The following is a 14,570-nucleotide window of genomic DNA, read 5'->3' on the forward strand; positions in this document are numbered from 1 at the left end:
AGAGACAGAGCATGAACGGGGGAGGGGCAGAGAGAGAGGGAGACACAGAATCGGAAACAGGCTCCAGGCTCCGAGCCATCAGCCCAGAGCCTGATGCGGGGCTCGAACTCACGGACCGCGAGATCGTGACCTGGCTGAAGTCGGACGCTTAACCGACTGCGCCACCCAGGCGCCCCTCTCTCTGTCTCTTAAAAATAAAAAAACATTGGGAAAAAAACAGAAACTCCTTTGAAAAGATCAATAAAATTGCCAAACCTCTAGCAAAATAGAGAGGGGGGGAGAGAGACAGAGAGACAAAGAGAGAGAAGACACAAATTACCAATATCAAGAATGAAACAGGAAATATCACTAAAGACATCAGACATCAAACGGAACATAGGGGAACACTGTGGACAACTCTGCACACATAAATATGACAATTCAGATGAAATAGACTAATTCTTAAAAAATCCAGTCTCCCACAACTCATTCAATATGAAATAGATCATTTGAACAGTCCTATAACTCTTAATATTGAATTTGTAATTTTAAAACTCCCCAAAGAAATCTCCAGGCTCGGATGGTTTTATTGGATAATTCTACCAAATGTTTAAAGAAGAATTAACACAAATTCTATAAAATTTCCTCCAGAAAATAGGAGAGGTGGAACACTTCCCAATTAATTTTATGAATCTAGTATTTCCCTTATTCAAAAACAAAGACAGTAGAAAGAAAGAAAGAAAGAAAGAAAGAAAGAAAGAAAGAAAGAAAGAAATTTGTCGACAAATATCCCTCATGAATATAGGTGCAAAAATCCTTAACAAAATATTACCAAATAGAATTCCACAATACAAAAAAACGAATTATACACCATGACCACATGAGGGTTATTCCAGAAATGTAAAGCTGTTCAATATTCAAAAATAAGTAATTTTTAAATATACTCATTTTTAGACTTATTAGATACTACAATAATAGAGACTTTGTGGGGTTGGCAGAGGGATAGACACAAACTGTTAACATCTACAACATGGAATCCTACTCAGCAATAATTTAAAAAATAATTTCTAAATATAAATTATATCAATTATATGAAATTGTATTAATTTTAATTTGGTTTTTTTAAGTTTTTTATTTATTTTTGACAAAGAGAGAGAGAGCGTGCGCGTGCAAGCTGGGGAGGAGCAGAGAGAGGGAGACACAGAATCTGAAGCAGGCTCTAGGCTCCAAGCTGTCAGCACAGAGCCTGACGCGGGGCTCGAACTCACAAACCATGAGATCATGACCTGGACCAAAGTCAGACGCTTAACCAACTGAGCCACCCAGGCACCCCAATATTAATTTTATTTTGAAATAATTCACAAAATTAAAAGGTTAAGAAGAAAAGTCATATGGTCATATCAATTGATGTGAAAAAAGATTTGACAACATCCAGTATCAATTCATGATTAAAAAGTCTCAGAAAAATAAAAATAGAGGGAGTCTTCCTCCACTTTATAGAGAACATCTATAAAAAACCTACAGTTAACATTATACTTCATGATGAAAGACTAAATGCTTTCCCCCTAAGATTAGGAATAAGGCAAGAATATTTGTTTTCACTACTCTTACTCAACATAGTGCTGGTAGTTCTTGCCAGTGCAGTAAAGCCAGAAAAGGAAATGAACTGAATACAGGTTGAAAAGGTAGAAATGAAACTGTCTGTACTTACAGACACAGAAAGTCCGAAGGAACCTACAAAAAGAAACACCTAAAACTATTCTTGGAATTCAGTAAGGTTGCCAGATACAAGACAAATATAAAGAAACCAATTATGGTTCTATACATTAGCTATGAATTCATGGACACCAAAAGTAAAAATATGGTACCATTTACAATCACTTTTAAAAAATTATATACTTAGGTGTAAATCTAACAAAACATGTACAGAGCTTCTATGCTGAAAACTACACCACACTGATGAAAGAAATCAAATATGGTCTAAGTAGAGACATAGGTGTTCACGGATTGGATTACTATTCAACATAGTAAGGATGTCAATACTCCCCAAATTGATATACAGCTTTAACACAATTCCTACCAAAATCCCAACAAGATTTTCTAATGAAGATAGACGAGAAAATTCCAAACTTTATATGGAAAGACAGAGGAACTAAAATAATTAAAATAACTGAAACAACTCAGAAAAAGAGGAATAAGGTAGGTGAAATCAGCCTCCTCAATTTTAGACTTATTAGATAGCTACAATAATCAAGACTGTGTGGGGTTGGCGGAGGGACAGACACATCTGTGAACATCTACAACATGGAATCCTATTCAGCAATAAGAAACAAACTATAGATACATGCAATAACTTGGATGAATCTCCAGAGAATTAGACTGAGTAAAAAAAGTCAATCCGATGGGGCGCCTGCGTGGCTCCGTTGGTTAAGTGTCCAGCTTTGGCTCAGGTCATGATCTCATGGTCCATGAGTTCAAGCCCCACTTCGGGCTGTCTGCTATCAGCACAGAGCCTGCTTCCGATCCTCTGTTCCTCTCTCTCTCCAATCCTCTGTCCCTCTCTCTCTGCCCCTCCCTGTCCCCTACTCACGTGCATACTCTCTCTCAAAAATAAAATAAAATTTTTTTTAAAAGTCAATTCCAAAAGTTTACATCCTGTATGATTCCATCTATATAACATTCTTGAAATTACAACATTAGAGAAATAAAGGACAGAATAGCAGTTTCCAGGGGTTTAAGGAAAGGGGGAGGGGGAGGGTATAAAAGGGCAAAAGGAGAGATCCTTGTAGTGATGGAAATTTCTGTTTCTTGACTGCATCAGTGCACATCCTGGTTGCAAATTGTCATCATTGAAGGAAATAGGGTGAAGCATCTCTCTGTGCTGTTTCTTTCAACTACCTATCAATCTACAAGTACCTCAAAATAAAAAGGTATTTTTTAAAAGGCTACATACTGTATGATTCTGTTCAAGAGATATGCTGGAAAGGGAGAAATTAAAAGAACAGAAAATAGATCTGTGGTTGCCAAGGGCTGGGGGTTGATTTTTGTGAGGAGAAGCAACTCTTGTCGATCTTGGTTGTAGTGCTGGTTACTAAAGGTATGCATTTGTCAAAACACATACAAATGCACCTAAAAAGAGTTAATTTTATTGTATGTAAATGTTTTTAAGTGAGTAAAAACAAAAGCCATGAAGAATTTCAAGGAGGAAAGTGGCATGGTCAGATTTGCATTTTAGGAAGATCATACCTGCTGCCCTGTAGGGCACAGAGGGGTGAGGCAAAGACGTGAAGGCCAGGAAATTGGTGAGGAGATTACTGGAGTGATCCAGGTTCAATACAAGCAGAGCCTGCACTAGGAACTAAGTAGCGATGGAGACAGGGAAGAGAAAATGGTTTCAATAACTCCTTGGACTCTTTTAGGACTGGAAATAGAAAGATGGATTCCAAGCAAGTGGATTTTTTTCATAGAAGTGTGTGTGTGAATCTTCTCATCCAGTGAACTAGTACGCAAAATGGTCATTTACGCGTAGTAGATAAAACTTTAAAAGCCATGTGCTTGCTTGGGAAAACTGATTTTATGAGATGCTGAAAGATAGGGATCCAGGACTAGGATTTTATAATTTTAGTTCAAATACAAGGTTATTAAACACCAACTAACTGAAAAGAAAGTTTTGGGGTCTGAAAACAGCCAACATTTCATACTGGGTCATTTCCTCAATTTTGCACGTATGGAATTTTAACTGCTAAACAGAAGGTGACAGGAGCTGGTCCCAAATTGCAGGGCTGTAGGTAGCGAAGTGACCCCAAGGGACCTTAGGGAGTGGCCAGGGGCTGGAAGCCAGCCCAGAGAAAGCCAACAGGGGTGCACGCCTGGCCTAGTGGAGGGAGAAGCCAATTCAGGAAGGGTACTGGTCAGCTGCAAAGCATTGTATCCTAACCTTCTGTGGCAGCTGCTGCCTCCTAAGCTCAGAAACAAATGCTTAATTTGGAGATCAAGCTCCCGCTGGGATGGGAGGAGATGCTAGCTCAGTGGTTCCTCAAACTTTCTACCACCAAGAATTCTTTTCATCTTTTCCACTCCACCCCCACTGATCCACCCTGTGTTGGGTAGGGTTTTCCTACAAAACTAGATTTAGTTACAATACATTTTTCAAGAATCAAAGACATTTATAGTTGCCAACCAGAGTTTTATCAAGAAACCACTAGGGGCACTTGGCTGGCTCAGTCGGTGAAGCGTCCCAATTCAGCTCAGGTCATGATCTCGCCGTTTGTGAGTTCAAGCCCGGCATCAGGCTCTGAGTCTGGAGCCTGCTTCGGATTCTGTGTCTTCCTCTCTCTCCTCCCTTCCCCTGCTCACACTCTGTCTTTCAAAAATAAATAAACATCAAGAAAAAAAAAAAAACTACTCAACTGACATGATTAACCAGTTTAACAATATTTATTAAGCAATAATGGTGGACATGGGTCTGGAGCCAGGAGTGCAAAGCAGGTGAGGTCTCTGCCTTCTGGGATGATGGTGGACAGCAAGTGAGGAGTTACCCTGGGCAGAGAATCTGCACAAGAGGAGAGAGGACAGTGAATTAGGAGGTGGGGGTGGAGGGCAGGTGGGAGTCAGAGATGGCTTCCCTGAGGTATTCTTGAGCCAAAAATCAAAGGCTCTGAAGGGTAATTAAAAGTTTCCAGGCAGGTGGGAGCAGAGTGCGTGGTAGTCCCCTCTGAAGAGCGGGACCACCATCAAGGCCAATTTCCTGAGGATGTACTATGTGTCAGGCTCTGGGCTGTGCACTCACACACACTTACTCTGCACTGGGAGGAAGTACTGATAGTACTCTCCTTCACGGGTGAGGAAACCACAGCTTCCCCTTGTCGAATACTTCTCCAGAGGACACACACGGCTTGGAAGTAATGGGATTGGACCCCAGAGCCTATATCCAGCAACCTGCAGGTGTCTTTGGGCAACAATAAGCAGCATGTGTTGCCAGAAAAATGAGTGTGGGAGAGGGCACCACAATGTGCGTGTGGCTGGACCACAATTCCAAGGGCTTGCTCTGGCAAGCACGTGAGGGGCCGGTGGAGGTACAAACCTGAGAGGAGCTCCAGGACTGACCCCACTACTGTCCTGTGAACATACAAGTCTCCTTAATCCTTGGGCCCTGTTTCATGTAAATGCCCAATTTCTGTTAGATTTTCCCAAATATTGCCTGGACACCCACTCTAACCTGATAGCTTGTAAACCCCCAGGGGCTCAATGGACATTGTGAGTTCCTCTTGGGGGCCAGACCCAGCCAGGCTGCTGAATTAGCCCAGCTCTCTTTCTGGATGGAAATCCATATAAATTCGCTTCCAACCTAGAACTTTTCCTGAAGTCCTCCCTAATTTGACCTCCTGGCACATGCATTTGTCACAGCTGTAGCCCAGCAGAGAAAGGGAGGGTGGCTGTAGCCTTGCCCAGGCCATCGGCCACATTTGCGTGGAATATCATCCTTATAGAAGCTGACTTTGGAGTGTAGTCATGAAGGAAACTGGGATAAACAAGCTTTTCCTTTTCTGGACAATTCTTTGAGATGGAATCTACTCCCAAAAGCAAGATGTTTGGTTTCTGCCCACATATTGATGTCTCATAGGCAACTTGTGGTCCCTACAATACACCAATGGAAGGTGTCCGTAACACCCTCGATGTTAGCTGCACCTTCCCTGGCACATTCACAAATCGATGTGACTCGTCACGTTCCATGTGATCCCTGGTCACAGAGGTGACACAACTTCAGTTTTAGGGAAACAAGGGGGAACAAAACACCTCGGGAAAGATAGTTTCAATCCAACTGCTCTTCATGTGGTACAAACATAAAATATAAATAGGTTTCCAACAGCTTTGCATAGATTGTGGGTATTTGATTCATGGCAGGCTGTCAGGGGAAGCTCAGGACAGCCAGGCTATTTTGAGGCCATGCTCTTGGAGGACACCCTCTTGCCCCCATGAGCCATTCCCCTGGCACCACTCTCAGAGAGAAGCTCCTGCCTGTGCGGCCCACAGTCTGACTCAGGGCAGCATTTCTCAAGACCTTTCCTTTTAAGGAGTCAGGGATCGGAGTCCCCGCTGCCAGCAGGGAGCAGGCATGGCAGCTGGAGCATGAGGAGTCATCACTACGAATAGCCTGACTCTGAAGTTTCTAAAAGGGAATCCGGACCACCTGAGCCTCCCAGAAGAGGTACCGGGCACACTTACCCTGTGCCATTTGTGCCCGGGCCGAGCCATGTACATAAGCTGGAACATGAAGGGCATTTTGTAAGACATTTCAGCTGGCAGGTTAAATGTGTCCCACAGCTGTCACTGAGGCACTCTCCCAAAAATAGTCCCAACACAGAGAGAATCGAGATAATGGCAGAGAGGAGATGAGACTAACAGTGCATTATTACTATTACTCCATGAATAAAACATGTAAATAAAGGTGTTGAATGCAGGGGCTGAATTGTAAGAGGGCTCACAAAGCAGGCAAGTGGATCAAAGAGGCTGGGATGTTTGCTATTTGAGGAAGAAAGCGACATTTATATTACTAACACAGAGCAGGGAAATGAGATAGAGTAGACTGCCTTTTCAAAACAAAAACAGGGGCACCTGGGTGGCTCAGTCGGCTCAGGTCATGATTTGTAAGTCATGGGTTCGAGCCCCGCGTCGGGCTCTGTGCTGACAGCTCAGAGCCTGGAGCCTGCTTTGGATTCTGTGTCTCCCTCTCTCTCTGCCCAACCCCCACTTGCACTCTGTCATTGAAAAATGAACGAACATTAAAAAAAATAAAAAAAGGGCGCCTGGGTGGCTCAGTCCATTGAGCATCTGACATGGACTCAGGTCATGATCTCACAGTTCATGAGTTCCAGCCCTGCATGGGGCTTGCTGTTTTCAGCAAGAGCCTACTTCGGATCCTCTGTCCCCCTCTTTCTCTGCCCTATCCTCACTCATGCTCTCTCTCAAAAATGAATAAACATTTAAAAACAAAAAAAACAAAAACCTTGGCAGAAAGGCTCGGCCCTGAAGAAGAAGCTGAGACCTTGTAGCCTAGGGGAGTGGCCTGGCAGATGAGATCCCCATCCCTCCCTCCCCCCCCCCAGCTGCTCTTGCAGAAGCCAAGAGGCGACCCTCTCCACCCCCCATGTGGAAAGAGGCATCCTCCTGCCTGAGGGGGAGGCCATCTGAGTCTGAAACCTATGATCTAATGAAGGCTTTTGGCTTCAGAAACTGAAGCCTATCTGAAAAATCATTAATACGGTGAGATATACATCATATCACAAAAAGTACCTATCACAGTACACTGCTGTATAACTAACAGAAACGTGTCTAATTTGCTCATCTAAGCAAATTAGTAAGACTCATACAAATATCTCTTGCCCTGTTAGTGAAAAATTGAACTGAATTTGATCAAGCCTCTAAATCCACCAATTTACAAGAAAAGACATTTATAGAAACTACAGAAATGCAATCAGTAACATTCAGAAAGCAGGGGACTCTGCGGGACAAACCACCTGGACTCTTTGACAATGAAATTTCAAGGGAAAGAGAGAGAGATTGTTTTATTTTGCTCCAGACTTGAATGAACTATAAATAGAAATTTGTGAGACAATCGAGGAAATTTGAACATAGACTGGATATTTGATTAAAGGATCATAGTTAATTTTCAAAGGTATGATTGCGATACTGTGATTGTACTTTAATATATGGTCATTATCTTAGAGGGCTGAAACATTTACAGATGAAGTTACAGGATTTCTGGGATTTGCTTCGAAATAATCTAGGGGGTGGGAGGGAATGAAATAAGGCTGGCCATGAGTAGTTATTGAAGGGGGTGAGGGGCACATAGGGTTTCACTGTACTGGTCTCTCAACTTCTTTTGTGTCCATTTGAAATGTTCCATAATAAAATACATGGGTGAATGGATGGAAAAAAGGATGAATTCAAGGAAAAAAATAGCTTGTACTTCATAATAAACCAAAGCATGCTGTCACTTCAGATGATAAACAAAGATAAGATCTGGCCCTCTAGGAAATTACTTAATTTAGGACAAACACATCGGCACCCATGCCCACAGCAATGGGAAGTGTCAGAATAAGAGGGCTGAAGTATCAGGAGGGCCTCGCTCCAAACTGGCTGTACATTTTGAGCCACTGAACAGCCACTTAGGGTTTATCTACTGCAAAATTCCAAAATTATGTTTCTTATAGAATTACGAGGGACATGGAACAGTGTAAATTTATTAAAGGGATGAAAGTAAAAATACCTCCAAACCTACACCGAACTTCCTGATAAGTTTTGCCTGGTAATTGCTTCCCTCCAATTCGTGAAAACTGTAAGAAGGAATGTGACAGTATTCCAAGCTTCCAATGGAGTAAGAAAGGCATTGGTCATCTTTCCCTAACACCAGTCTTTTCTGAGGGAAATTCTACACCCTTCAGATTACTTGCCTTGTTAGAATTTTGTAATGTGCATGAAGGTTAAAACTCCGTTCACCTTCATGAAACTCAAGAAAAGTCAGAATTTTCTGTGGTTTTCTCCAGACAACCCAGAGGCTTTGTGCACATCTATGTAAAAAGCCTGGGGTTTCAGTTCCACAATCCAACAGATAAATCAGACTGTTCTTCTGCCCAAGCCCCCATCTAGCTGTCCAACAGTCTTCCCATGCAGTAGGCAGCACCAGCCCTTTGCAGCGAGCAAGTGAGCAACCCTCCTCCCAATCTTGCCCCACACACTGCCTGAAAATACTTGTGGCTTATGGAGGCACAGCTCATGAAAACAAGTCTTTATTTCTTACTGCTTAGGAGTTGATCAGGTATATCTATCGACTTCATTATGGCTGGTTCAAAGTGAGATACTATGTCAAACAACCTGATTTTTCACCAACTCAAACCAAGCTGTCACCTAGATTTTTTTTTCCTATTAAGTTGATTACTATACTGCATCTACGATTAAAATAAAATATTTTGAGAAGTTTGGCAAAAAGGGAAGAGGAGTGGGATGCTTGGCTGGCTCGGTAGGTGGACCATGGGACTCTTAGTCTCGGTCATGAGTTTGAGCCCTTGGGCGGGTGTGGAAATTACTTGTAAAAAATGGGAAGAGGAGTTGTTAAATGTAGAATTCTAAATTACAAAGCTTTGTCCTAAAATTAAAAATAAATAACAAAAGTCGATTACAGAGGTCTATAAAGATACCCATCCAGGGGCGCCTGGGTGGCGCAGTCGGTTAAGCGTCCGACTTCAGCCAGGTCACGATCTCGCGGTCCGTGAGTTCGAGCCCCGCGTCAGGCTCTGGGCTGATGGCTCGGAGCCTGGAGCCTGTTTCCGATTCTGTGTCTCCCTCTCTCTCTGCCCCTCCCCCGTTCATGCTCTGTCTCTCTCTGTCCCAAAAATAAAAATTAAAAAAAAAAAAAAAAAAAAATGTTAAAAAAAGATACCCATCCATATTGGGCTATCCCATTGTATTAATCGGGGTGCTTTCTCTACTGCATTACGATTTCATTTTTCCACATAGTCATAATTGCGGCACACAAACAATGTCGTATTCTGTTGATTTTCAGTTAGTGTTCTGCCCTAATATTCTGCCATGTTACATACAAGGACTTCATAGGTACCACTTTTAATGGCAGCATAATATCCCATGTAATGAGTATTTCATAAATTGCCTAACCATTTCCCAACTGTTGGTTATTTAAGGAATTTGAAGCTAAAACACCCTCTCTTGTACCGGGTTTTTATTTACCCAGATGTGCCACATGTCGCCACCAGCAATAGAGCTGCTAATTGATGACCCCCACACAGACCGTCTTCTAGCCCTTTCCTCAAAGACAGCTATCAGCATGGCACAGTAAGAAGCCGTGGTTTCAGTGCCAAAGAGTGGTTTCAGTGTCAAGGCTTCAGTCTCCTTCTGAGGTACAACACAAGAATCACCAAGCTATGGCTTCTTTCTCAGAAAGAATCAGAAGTAGAGTGTTCTTTCTGTTTAGCTGGAGGAAGCTCCTTCCCGGATACCTGCACTGCCCCCTGACCCCGCAAGACCTTTGCCTGTCTTGTTTTTCTCCCCAGCACTCATCACCTTGTAACTGCAACACACTATAACTCTGCATGATACACTTTCTATTGTGTTGGTTGTCTCGTTTTCCCCATTAAAACACAAGCTTCTTGAGAGGAAGATTGGAGTCTATTCTGTTCAGGGCTAGACCCCAGGGCCTGGCACAGAGATGGTGCTCAGCTGGCGTTCAGGAAACAAATGTGTGTTGTAAGCTCATCCCAAGACTCTCAAATCCCTGGCTTGTTCTTGTTATCAAGTCTCAGCTCACATGTCACCTTCTCCACAACCCTCTCAAGTAGACACCTGCCTACTCTGTTACCTCACACTTTTGGTGTTCCTCATAGACACTTAAGAGAGCTCTACCTTAAGAGAGCAGGGACTTCATATCCCTATTCACAGCTATGTCCCCATGGGACATAGAAAGTGCCTGGGACATGGTAGGATCTTGAAAACTACTGCTGAAGTAATGGGTAAATTGAACACAGTGAGTGTCTGAACAAATATCCTAACCCCACCCCTAAATAAACAACATAAATAAGCCAATTCTGATTTCTTAGAAAAATCCTATTTTGGTGTCTGTGCTCTCATAATATATCAATACTGGCCCTGTGCTGATTTATATTCTTTTGAGAGCCTACAGAAAGGATTGTTGCAAATCACATGGGCTCCTCAACACTACCCAGGGTGTCCCTGGCTCTGTTCTTGTCCTCTGTGCCTTTCTCTAGGCCCACATCTTCCCCTCAGAAATGCTGGCCTCACTAGAGTCACTGTAATTAACTTTCAGGAAAAGTTCTGAGGAGCTTCACAGGGAAACCCCAAATGGGGAATACTTTATGACATGTACGGGTTTCAGAGCCTCAGAGTCCAGGAGCAAGATGGCTGGCAGGTCTTCTGGAGGTCTTCCCCATGCCTGACAAGGTTCTAGAGAATTCATAAATAGCAATGCTCTCAGGAAGCAGTAAGAACAGAGCTGGTATGGCCCAACAGGATGGCTTCCTGAGAAGCTAACCAACATCTTCGTGTTTGTAGATGACTTTTCTTAACATTGTAAATGACAGGCAAAGCAGCAGCACTACACAGATGGTCAGCAGTGCCCTTACCCCTAGGCTACTCCTGTGGTTCTCAACCACCAACTGTAATAGTAAATGAAAACTGCCACTATGAGAGAGTCAAGGACATAAACAAAATCAGAATCCAGTTTTAGTTTTTGAAATAATTAAAAATAGGGGTGCCCGGGTGGCTCAGTCAGTTAAGCATCCGACTTTGGCTCAGGTCATGATCTAGTAGTTCGTGAGTTCAAGCTCAGAGCCTGGAGCCTGCTTCAGATCTGTGTCTCCCTCTCTCTCTCTGCCCCTTCCCTGCTGATGCTCACTCTCTCTCTCTCAAAAATGAATAAACATTAAAAATTTTTTTACATAAATAATTAAAAAGAAATATTTAGAAAGAAAAACAAAATTAAATAGGGACTCCTAACAAGTCTATTACAACTGTTAATATTTCAAAGACAGCCCTGAATTCAAATCTTTGGTCAGATTCTACATTGTAGCATGATTCAAACTTTGGTTAAGGAAATACAGTCATTATAATTACAGACTTTCTGGGACACCTGGGCAGCTCAGTTAGTTAAGCGTCTGCCTTCGGCTCAGGTCATGATCCCATAGCTCGTGAGTTCAAGCCCCACGTTGGGCACGGTGCAGAGTGTGGAGCCTGGAGCCTGCTTTGAGTTGTGTCTCCCTCTCTTTCTATCCCTCCCCCACCCCTGCTCACTCTCTCTCTCACTCTCTCTCTCTCTCAAAAATAAATAAACATTAAAATTTTTTTAAAAAATAAAATAATTACAGACTTTCCTTTTATCTCTAACTAGGGCAGGTCTCTCTTGGACTTACATGATTTCTATTCTGAACAAAAGAGAAAAAAGGCAGGATTACCTGTGAGACACAAGAAAAATACATTTACTCCTAAATGAAAGCAGTACAGACCAACTCCTTTTAAGTCAAAGGCGTTAAGTTAAATGTGAGAAAAGCAAGTCTTCTCTTGCATTTTCTTGGGATGTAGTTGAACACTACTCAAAGCAAGCAACTTAGAACTTTGAACTTAGAACTTTGCTAATCAAAGATCAAGCTTCCTCAAGCTTGTAAGTCTGCTTGAGGACAAAGTGGAAAAATTTGTAGAAAAATTCTATTATCAGCATCCTTACAAAATCCTCAACCAAGAATTTCAATGGCATTTATAGACTTGAGTCCTGAGATCATCATAACAACAATGTTCATTTGAAAGGAATTTGCTGAAGTACAAGACACAAGAGGACTTGCTGGTGGCAGAAAACAAAGAAAACCCAGAGAGGGAGAAATCAGTAGAATGAAATGAATACTGAGTCTTAATCTCATTTCTGCAGCCAGTCACCTGGTCACCATAATAAATGTCACCAGTCACCCCATAAATCTGTTTCCAGAGGAATTCTGTGTTTTGATTTTTGTCTCTCCAAACCACAACCCTTCTCCCCCCTTCTCTCTCCCTGAAACATTCCTCCCCATCCCATACACACACAAGACCTCCAGAGAGTTTACTACCTACCAACCTTTTGGTTTATCCCTTTTAGTAGACTCGTACCAATTTTGCTGGGTTCATCCCACAGACTCAGCAAAGTCTGTGCACTGGCAGAGCACGGGCCAGCAACCTGCTTCTTTGCAGATCAGATCTTCTATGGCAGGGTGGCTTAGACTGGGCAAGCCAACACTGCCATCTGGCGGCCCCTGAGAGAGTGACTGATGCAGATCGGACCTCCATTGAAGAACCTGGGTCCGACCTCTTCCCTGGACCACAGCCAACTCCCTGCAGAAAAGGCAACAGCCAACTTTACTGCAGAAAAGGCACAGGTTGTGGGTCTGCTTGAGGACAAAGTGGTAGGAGATCACACTCTAGATCACCTATACTTCCTAAATCAGCCCATGGATATCAATCCACACCCCATGTTGTGCTTTGAATGGAGGTTTTCCCATTACAGAAAAATACTTTTCAAAGTTGATTACATACTCCAAGGAGCCACTCAGACCAGGGAGAGCCACACGGACAGCTGATCTCCTCCTGGAGGGTAGAAGAAAGCACATGTCTGTGAAGCATCTTCAGGACAAAGACACTAGGCACCCATTCAGAGGGGGATCATGGCCTGCACAGTCAGGGCCTCTCCCTTCTTTGGACATCTCAGACTCACCACCTCCCAGCTGTACACACTGTGAGCCCTTCCCCATCTAAGAGAGAAAATAAGCCCCAGGATGTTAACAGACAAACCCCAGTGATCCTGTGGGTGAAACTCCCTTCAAACCATTTTCATAACCTCTGTTCTGGTGGAAATCAAGCTAATGAGCAGAACACAAGGCTGTGAGGAGGTTCTGTACCTCCAGCTCACCTTGCCTTCAGCCTCCCCCAACAGTCCAGATTGTCCATGGACACAGCTGCCACCTCCTCTGTAGAAGCAACAACTTGGAAAGGAACCTGAAGCTCCTTCCCAGTTTAGGTGCAGCCTGCTGCTGGGAACTCTGGAGGGCTGGCAGGTGAGAGATGTAAGGCAATGGCCATCCTGCTTTGTGTCCACCTCCGGGGGCCTGGGCAGCACCTGGTCTCAGCACCATCAGCGCTTGTCTGACTCATTCTAGCTTTCCCCAGCTGCTGGGCCAGGTGAGCGTTTAGCCCAGTCCCTTGTCCCCATCACTGAAGTTGGACATCTGAAGGTAGTGAGACTAACGCAAGTGTCCTCATGGCCCCATTTTGCAGGTTCCAGTCTGTTCCTGTGTCTCCCACTTCACACCCATTGTCCCTCCCCAACAGCCCACACCGTGGATTTTAGGCTCCAGCACCTCACACAGCCCAGATCTACCTCCTCTTAATTGCACTTACAGGTCAAATACTATAATAAATCCTTTACTATGTCTCCTATGATTGTTTCTGATTCAAAGTGTCTGAAGAGGAGTTAAGGGAGTTTTTTAAAATTGCAGGTATTTAATTTAAAAATACAGGTCCAGCTCTGAGACTAGGAAAATGTCTTCTGGGGTGCCTGGGTGGCTTAGTCAGCTGAGCGTCTGACTTCGACTCAGGTCATGCTCTCACAGTTCGTGAGTTCGAGCCCCACATCGGGCTCTGTGCGGACAGCTCAGAGCCTGGAGCCTGCTTTGGATTGTGTCTCCCTCTCCCTCTGCCCCTCCCCCTGCTCATGCTCTGTCTTTCAAAAATAAACATTAAAAAAAAATTTTTTTTTTAAGAAAATATGTCTCGGGTGCACCCAGGAATTAGTTTTTACCCAGTGTTCTACATAATTCTGATATAGGAGATCCCACCCTCTGAAAGGTACAAGTAGAGGGAAAGGAGCTCTAGAGTCAGAAAGCAAGTTAATGAATGCTCTTGGCCATGAAAGGCTCTTCTAGGTATTAGGTACAGAAAGGCAAGGGAAAAAAAACAAAAAACAAACAAACAAACAAAAAAAACAAAAACCCATCAGGGTAATAGTTGAGCCATTTTGGTAATAAGGACACTTTCCACTAATC

The sequence above is a fragment of the Neofelis nebulosa genome, chromosome 6 (genome assembly GCF_028018385.1).
Source record: "Neofelis nebulosa isolate mNeoNeb1 chromosome 6, mNeoNeb1.pri, whole genome shotgun sequence".
In the NCBI taxonomy this organism is placed as follows: Eukaryota; Metazoa; Chordata; class Mammalia; order Carnivora; family Felidae; genus Neofelis; species Neofelis nebulosa.